Source organism: Quercus lobata, chromosome 10, assembly GCF_001633185.2.
Source record: "Quercus lobata isolate SW786 chromosome 10, ValleyOak3.0 Primary Assembly, whole genome shotgun sequence".
NCBI lineage: Eukaryota > Viridiplantae > Streptophyta > Magnoliopsida > Fagales > Fagaceae > Quercus > Quercus lobata.
The window spans coordinates 4438486-4447046 of record NC_044913.1 but is presented as its reverse complement, the minus strand read 5'-3'; positions in this window follow the sequence as shown (position 1 = coordinate 4447046).

The window sequence follows — 8561 nt, the reverse complement described above, 5'->3', positions numbered from 1 at the left end:
TACTTTGTTTCCATTACCATAATTCAAAATATGTGTCTCACAGTTGGATAGTGTGTTTGACATTATTTTTAATTTTTGTTTTCATTACTTAATTTTCTAATTTTTGAGAAATGAGTTATGGTAACTGAAAATACATTTTAGATATTTTCAAGTTATGAAAATAAAGTTATGATGGCATTTTCATAATTAAATACACAACTTTTGAAATTCCAACAGCATCTTTTGACTTTTGATTTTTTTTTTTTTGTCCGGATTAACAAATTCATCTTTGGAAAAGTTTTATTTTCCGATAAACTTTTTCCAAAATTGGTTTACTATTGTATGCCCTTAGGGCACACATTAGTAAAATCTTTTTTTTTTTTTTTTTTTTTTGAAACAAAGCAACCAACCACATATCTTGACTTTTTAGTTTTTTTTTGGGAAACAAAGCCAGGTCAGAATTGAGTGATAAGTGCCAAACGGGTGGGATTGGGGAAATTGGGGTATTTTAAATGATGAGTGATGCGTAATGAGTGACGAAAATTGAGTATAGAGTGATGAGTGATAAAAAAAAAAAAAAAAACAAACAAACAAACAGCTCTTAAAGATGCGAAGATGGATGAGAAAAAGAGACTTTTTTTTTATCAGCGACCAAAAAAAGATTTTGGGTCGGTTTGAGATCCGCTTATTTGATTGAAATTGAAAACTTTTTGTTGAAAGTACTGTAAATAAAGGTAAAAGTTAGCTAAAATAGTACAATGAGATTTATAAATAATATCAAAAAGTAAAGTAAAACTCATAAATAATAATAAAAATAAACTAAATAATAAAATATATTGACAAAAATAATTTTTACTAAAAACATACTTTGGGTGATTAATTTATTTTTACAACGCGGTTATGTACTTGTTTTTTATTTGTAACGGAAGTGGAAGAGTTTTTTAGTGGGACCGTGGGAGTGGAAGAAGATGAGAGAGACTTGTGTTGGGTGCAAAGCACCGTGTGGGTCCAGCCCACATGCCGTGTCAATGCTCATCTATGAGTTGCCTCCAAGAGTCTTAAAGTAAGAGCATTCACATTAGCTCGTTTAAAAGATTCCGTCTATTTTACACCAAAAACCTACTTTTTCTATTTTACACTATCACTTTTACAAAACACCCACATCAGTTCATCTATTCTATCACCCCTCTTATTTAAATAATCAATTTACTTAATTATTTTATTATTTCTCTCACCTCACCCATTTTAATACGCGCTCTCTCTCACTCTCCATCATATTTTCTGATTTCTCTCTCTCTCTTCTATCTCTCCATACCCAGTCTCTCCCTCTCGGTCTATCTTTCTGTCTCATCTCTCTCCCTCTCGGTCACAAACCAATCCACATCATCACAACTTCGATCACCGATCCATAGCTCCGATCATAAGCATCGATCCACAGCAGCACCGATCCACAGCTGCACCGATCCATAGCTCCAAGCTCCGATCAAGACCCATACCCACGAGCTCCGACCAAGCGAGACCCACGAGCTCCGACCAAGCGAGACCCACGAGCTCCGATCGTTCCGATAAGCACCGATTTGTCTCTTTTTTGTTTTTCCGTTTGGGTTTTTTTTTTTTTTTTTAAGCAAGTATATCTTTGTGTTGGTTTTTAAGCATTGATCTGTCTCTTTTTTGTTTTTCCGTTTGGGTTTGTTTGAATTTCCGTTTGGGTTTTTTTTTTTTTTTTTTTAGCAAGTATATTTCTGTGTTGATTTTTCTGTGAGGATGTGTTTGTGTGCATCTGAGGAAAAGAAGATGAGGAGTTGAGGTCGTTGTGCACGGAGAAGTGAGAGAAAAATTGGTGCGAACGGAAATTAATAAAAAACTAAATACACATGCTACAGTGCCCGTGTAAATTTACACGGGTACTGTAGCTTGTTGAAAATTTTAGATGATTATGCATGATTTTAGATGGACTGATGTAGTGTGTTTTTTGCTTCAAAATGTGTAAAAATGGTCAAAATGTGTATTTTACACATTTATACACAATTATGCAAGAGCTGATGTGAATGCTCTAAGCCATGTCTCTTAATGAGACTTGACTTGAGCGTGTTGGACAGAAAAAAGGGAGCCGAAAAGATAAGAAAGGCCATTCGGTCTTGAGTGGAGAGCTGAAGCAAGAGAGCCATTTTCGGCTATTTTTGCGTGAATTTCAAGAGAGCAAGACCGAGAGAGTTTCAGCTTGAGAGGTGCAGTCTGAAAAAAAGAGATAGAAAGAAACACAGTGAGAGTGCGAGAGAGTAAAAAAAAAAGGAGACATTTTTTTTTTTTACTCAAGCTACACACAAAGAAGGAAGATAAATTGGTGGAGTTTTCTTGGAGCTTTTGAGTGCTACAATCATGGAGAGTTAGAGTGTTCAAAGGAAGATTTTGCTATTAGTTTTGTGGTGAGATTGTATTTACTTCTTGAGATTTATTTGTTGTATATCTAATTTATTGTGAATTCAAGTCTAGCACAAACTTGAGAGTTGTAATCTTTATTTCATAATGAATATTTTTCGAAATTGTCTGTGATTTTTCCCTCTACACCAGAGGGTTTTCCACATAAGATTTGGTGTACTCACGTGGTTGTGTTTATGTGCTGCATAATGGAATTTTTTATTTCCATAATATTGCTATCACTTGGTAGATATATATTTTAATTCACACGTAGACATTAAGACATTAAGGGGATTTAGGATTTTCTCCAATAATTTGGTTGTCTCTACGCGGGAAAAAAACTTTTTATTTTTATTTTTCCCAAGCTCCTTCTCTCCCTCGCGTGTGTACAGTGGTACCATCATCAAATGCTCTCTTAGTGTAAGAAGGTGGGACAGTTCTATCATCAAATACTCTAGGAGTTTGTTTGAGAATATCTTATTTAGTTGAAATTAAAAACATTTTTTTTCCTGAAAGTGAAAGGTCTTCCTTCTTGTTGATGATGCTACTGCTGTATGCACAAGACAGAGAGAAAGGGAGTTGGAAAAAAAAAAAAAAGCTTTTGCATTTGACTTAATCAAAAATCATGATTGTGAAGAGGGTGTCTTTGTCTTTAAACAAAGTGCCATTTAATCAAAAATCACGAGCAATTCATGTGCTATTAATTTTTGTCTAATTTAATAGTAAAACTAATGTAAGAGTGCAAATGTCAAAATTTAGGGTGTAAAATGTGCATTCGAATAATTTATGGTGTAAAGTGAAATATGGTGTATAGTTTAGGGAGATAAATTATAATTTCTCTTAAATAATTAGATGTAACACGGTTACCATTAAACTTTCTTGATAAAATTTGGTCTTTGAAATCGTGAGGAGTTATGAACTAAATTTTTTGCTCTATTTTTTTCGCTATAAAATATTTTCGATATTTTACTATGTTTGTTTGGTTGTAAAATTCAGTAAAACTCTAAAACATATTCCCATTCACCTAAAACCCTTTTGTGAAAATTGGAAAAAATTTACCTTTTAAAAATGGGTAAAACATTTTACAAAATGGATCTCTACCCATGAACTAAGCAAACATTTTACAAAATGGATCTCTATCCACGAACTAAGTTTCTCTCTAAACTAGTGTGAAAAGAAACCTTACAAGCTTCTCATATATCTTTATATTAAGTGTGAATTTTGAAAATCTAACTGTTGGATTGCATATTCTTATTATATCCTTCGTACTTGCAAAATTTCAAGAATATCAAAGATCAATTGCTATGTCATTAAACAAATGTTAAAATTTTAAGTTTTTGTGATCTAAAATTTTGTATAAAAAATAGGTAAATTCCACTAAACCCCCCTGAGGTTTGGACTAATACCAATTAGGTCCAAGACTTTTAAAAAATGACCAACTTAGTCCTTAAAAGACAATTTTATCCCTAACTTCATTTAGCACTATTCACTCTTCTCTTTCTCATCTCAAACCCTCTCTTCTATTCACCGTGATTACACTAACATGAGCATGGATTTGAGCACAAATCACACTACATAGATGCACCATCTCATAGAACACAAACATACACACATTGCCATACAAATTCCAAAACCTGAAACCCCTAAAAATCATCCCAAATTACCAATCATACACAGATTCATATGCACACACTAACAAAATCACCGTGTTAGAGCCATTTTGAGACAAACCCTAAATAAAAAAATACCAGATCTCTCTCTTACTTACTTGCCCACAGTAAGTAAGTAAGAAGTAAAAGAAGAAGAGGAAAGTAAGCATGCATTGCACAAGCTGAGCTAAGCAGGTAAGTAAACCTCTGTTTCTATTTCTTCTCTTTCTCAGTTTCTCCCAAACTAATTTGTAATAGTCTTTTGCGATCTTCTAATCTAACCTAATCTGATCTGAAATCAAAGAGAAATGACAAACATAAACATAGAGAATATCGAAGGAGCTCCCAAACGATGGTCGTATCCCAAAGACCAAGATCGTTTGCACTTTAGGTCTTACATCTTGTACTGTTCCCATGCTTGAAAAGCTTCTCAGGGCTAGCATGAACGTCGCCATGGCACTGATTTGAGAAGAGAGTGGAAGATGGTAGTGGAAAAAATGGGTTTCAGCCATGAAAGAGGGGGTCTTCAACCGCTATGGATATGGGTGAGAGAGAGGGAGCTGCTGTAGGTATGGGTGAGAGAGAGAGAGGGAGCCAGAGGTCTGAGAGAGAGAGAGGGTTTGGGACTAAGATGAGAAGGGTTTGGCTAGTCAGGGATAAAATTGTATTTTAAGGACCAAGATGGTTGTTTTTTAATAGTCTTGGACCTAATTGGTATTAGCCCAAACCTCAGGGGGGTTTAGTGGAATTTACCCTAAAAAATAAGTTTATTGATCGAATAGTAAATAACATATAATTTGAACGAAATTTGATATGAATGTTAAGAACATAAGGAACATAAAATCTAACAATTAGATTTTCAAAATTCACACATAAAAATGAGATATATGAGAAGTTTGAAGAGTTTCTCTCCAAACTAGTTTGGAGAAAAAATTTGTTCTGTACCCACCACCTCTTCTCTGCCTCTCTCTCTCTCTCTCTCTCTCTCTCTCTCTCTCTCTCTCTCTCTCTCTCTCTCTGTGTGTTCTTATTTCAGGTTTGTTTGTGGTGCTAATGTGTGGCTGCTTGGGGTTTTTGAATCTAGTGTTTATGGAATTGTTGTGTGGCAGCTTAAGGTTTTTGAATTTGTTGTTTGTGGAATTGATGTGTGGTTGCTTGGGTGGTCAGTGGAGTGGTGGTGGGTTGGTTTGTGCCAAGCTGATGGTGGTTGTTGGCTTTGATGGGTTTAGGATTTTTTTCTCATTTTACTGTGAAACAAAAACTTAAAAATGATTTCTTGTGAATTTTCATGTACACAACTAAACATGGTAAAATGAAAACATTTTTAAGTAAAATATTTTTAGCATAAAATATTTTACATTTGAAGACATTTTACTATGAAACAAATAGAGTGGTAATTTTAAACCTTAAGGTTTTGGATCATTAATTTTGATTTTGTCCCTTATCGATTTAAAATTTGGGTCCATATTTCATACACCTAACATTACATAGCGTTTGAAAAAAAAACAAGGTCATTTCATTTATATCAATTGACGAGCTATTTTGTGTTCATGTCATGTCAAGGTAGGTGTATTAGGCTAAATAGCTTAATTCAAACTTAACCCATTTAATAATTGTGTCATAACCCTTTAAGCCTAACATGGCCTGTTAATAAAATGAGTTGACATGACACGATTCACTAGACATACTTAATAAACGGGTCATGTTGGGTTGACACAACTCATTTCAACCCACTTAAAATTAAACAGGTTGAGTTGACACAAATTTAATCCGATTCAAAAAAGCACCTATTAATATTGTTATAAATTTAATACACAACAAATTTGATACAAACTCATAACATCAAAATACATATTAAGCATACAATTTAAAAGTTCATAATAACATCAAATACTTGAAACACATCGTTGAAAAGTTCAAAATAAAATCAAAGTAGTTAATAAATATTAAGTCCATAATGTGGGACCATCTATATAAAAATAATTTTTTTTACATCCTAGAAAAAGTGCATACACTTTGGCCTAAATTCAAAATGACATAGTTCAACAAAAACGTAATATCTATCTAGAATAGGTTATTTACAGCCCAAAAGAAGTGCATACATTTCAAACCAAATTCAAAATAAAATAGTTCAACAAAAATATAACATCCAAATAACTCGCCAAATGTTATGTATAAAAAATATACCATAGTTTATGTCTCTCTTATTTTATTTTTAAGTTTATTATATAGGTTGGATATAAAATGTGTTTGACAAATCTAAAATAAAACAAATATTTATTTGTTAAACGAGTTATGTTAAATGGGTTATTTTGGGTTGATACGAATAAATTGGCGTGTTAAACATATCAATTACAAGTCAGGCGGGTTGATCTGCTTATGACATGTTTTTTATCATGTTGCTTTCGGGTCAACTGTTTATGACTCGAACTTACTTAGGCCCAACCCTAACCCATAAAAACCCATATTGTTCATCTTATGTTCACAAACCATGTCAAACATTGACACTCCTAACTTCTAAGCCTTCCTTCATTCCACGCAATTAATCTATAGTCACCTTTTTTTTCCCCTTTAGCTTATGCTTTGAAAAAAAAATTTCAATACACAATACTCTTATTATAATCTAAAAAAATTATTATTATTATTTTAATATTATTGAATTGATGTTTTGGGCTTAGAGATTGACATATTAATTTAAATTTGGACTTATATTTTTAAGATCCTTAATAATTTATATGAGTTTTGGTCAATATCATACATAAATATAAATAATAGTTGGTAGTCTCGAAATGGTACACTAAAATAGGCTGATATTGAAATATTTCCTTCAAATACACAAATTGTAATATTTCGTTCAAATACACAAATCGTAATGGGTTTGAAATAGTATTCATAACATTGGCTTAGGTCAATTTCTCCCCAACCCACTGTGCATTCTCATTTGTCACCCCCCTTGCATTAAAAAAAGTTCAGTTTTTTACTATTTTATGATCATATCAACATTTCACAATTGAAGTACTTTTTTTTTTCTAAGAACACAATTCAAGTACTTATATGAGCCACAAATGCAATTCAAGTTAGTAGTATTCTTATGTCATAATCTTTTTATTTTTCTAATATTTCTTATTTTATAAATTATGAAATTGTTTTATTTAATTCTTGAATTTATTCTGTAATAAAATTTATTAATTTAAACTACTCCAAAATTATATTGTAGTGCAAATACCTTTTTTTTTTTTTTTTAATTTTATATATTATAATAAATGACTTTTTTGGGATAAGGAATAGATAACTTAATAGCATTTTTTAACTTATTAATTTACCAGAATGACATATTATAACATTATTTAAGCTATTTTTCTTATAATTATAAAATATATTATTATTCAATTAATAAACATACTATTCAACCAATGAACCACTCTCTTAGCTGGGTGAATCCTCGGTTCGATTCTAAGAACTATGATTGAAACCTTGGCGTGCAGCTTCATGGAAGTAAATTTTCATTTTTTCATCTTTTTTTTATTTTAAGAAAAAAAAGTTATCATCTTTTTTTTTTTTTTTTGAAACCAAAAAAAATTATCATCTTTAAACAAAAAAAAACATTAAATAACATATAGAGATACCACTTAATCAAACAATTTAAATTTACAAATTTTGATCCAAATATGTTATATCGGTCCTTCAAGTTCTTTAATTTAATTAATTAATTAATTTTTTTTTTTCATGTGAGCTTTCACTGTATATACCAACACGGCAACATCATAGAAATTTATGATATGATGGGGAAAAGCAAAGAGACAGAAGTTTACGTGGATTTGCAACATGACCCACATCCGTGAGACAAGAGCGCAAAGGGCTACATCTTTTCTTTATTTTTATTTTTTATTTTTTGAGTGACAAATATACACGCATCACACACAAAGGAAAGAGAATAAGGTAGCCAAGAGACTAAGAGAGCATAGGGCTACATTTGCTCTTCGTTCACATGGAAAGCGAAATCTAATTTCCAACAAACTTTATACATTTATAAATTTAGCATTAGGCTCCTGATAATTATTTTTACCCAAAAAAAAAAAAAAAAGTTTGAATTCAAGTATTCAAGACACACCGGCACAACTTCTACATAATCCGAATCCAAGCAAATCCGAAGACCCTTCTCAGAAGTTTCAGGAGTCCATCACATTTGTCATAGCACAAATTCTTTTAACGGTCCAAAAGAATTATAGCTGTGAAGATACCGAATCTTTAAAATGGGACAATTCCAAGATGCCATTTCCTTTCGAAATCAGATTGGTTTTTTCTTTTGTTTTATTTGCAATTTATGTTACTTTTACCAGCCAAGTCAACAAAGCTGACATCCACTATAAACATAAAGAATGAAAAATTAGTTGGGAACACAGCAGAGCCATTGGTTGAGACTTGAGAGAGAAAGGAGAAAGAAAGAAAGAGGAAGGGGTGATGAGGCATCCGGCGAAAATAACAAGAAGACAAATGATCCACATCGAATTGACT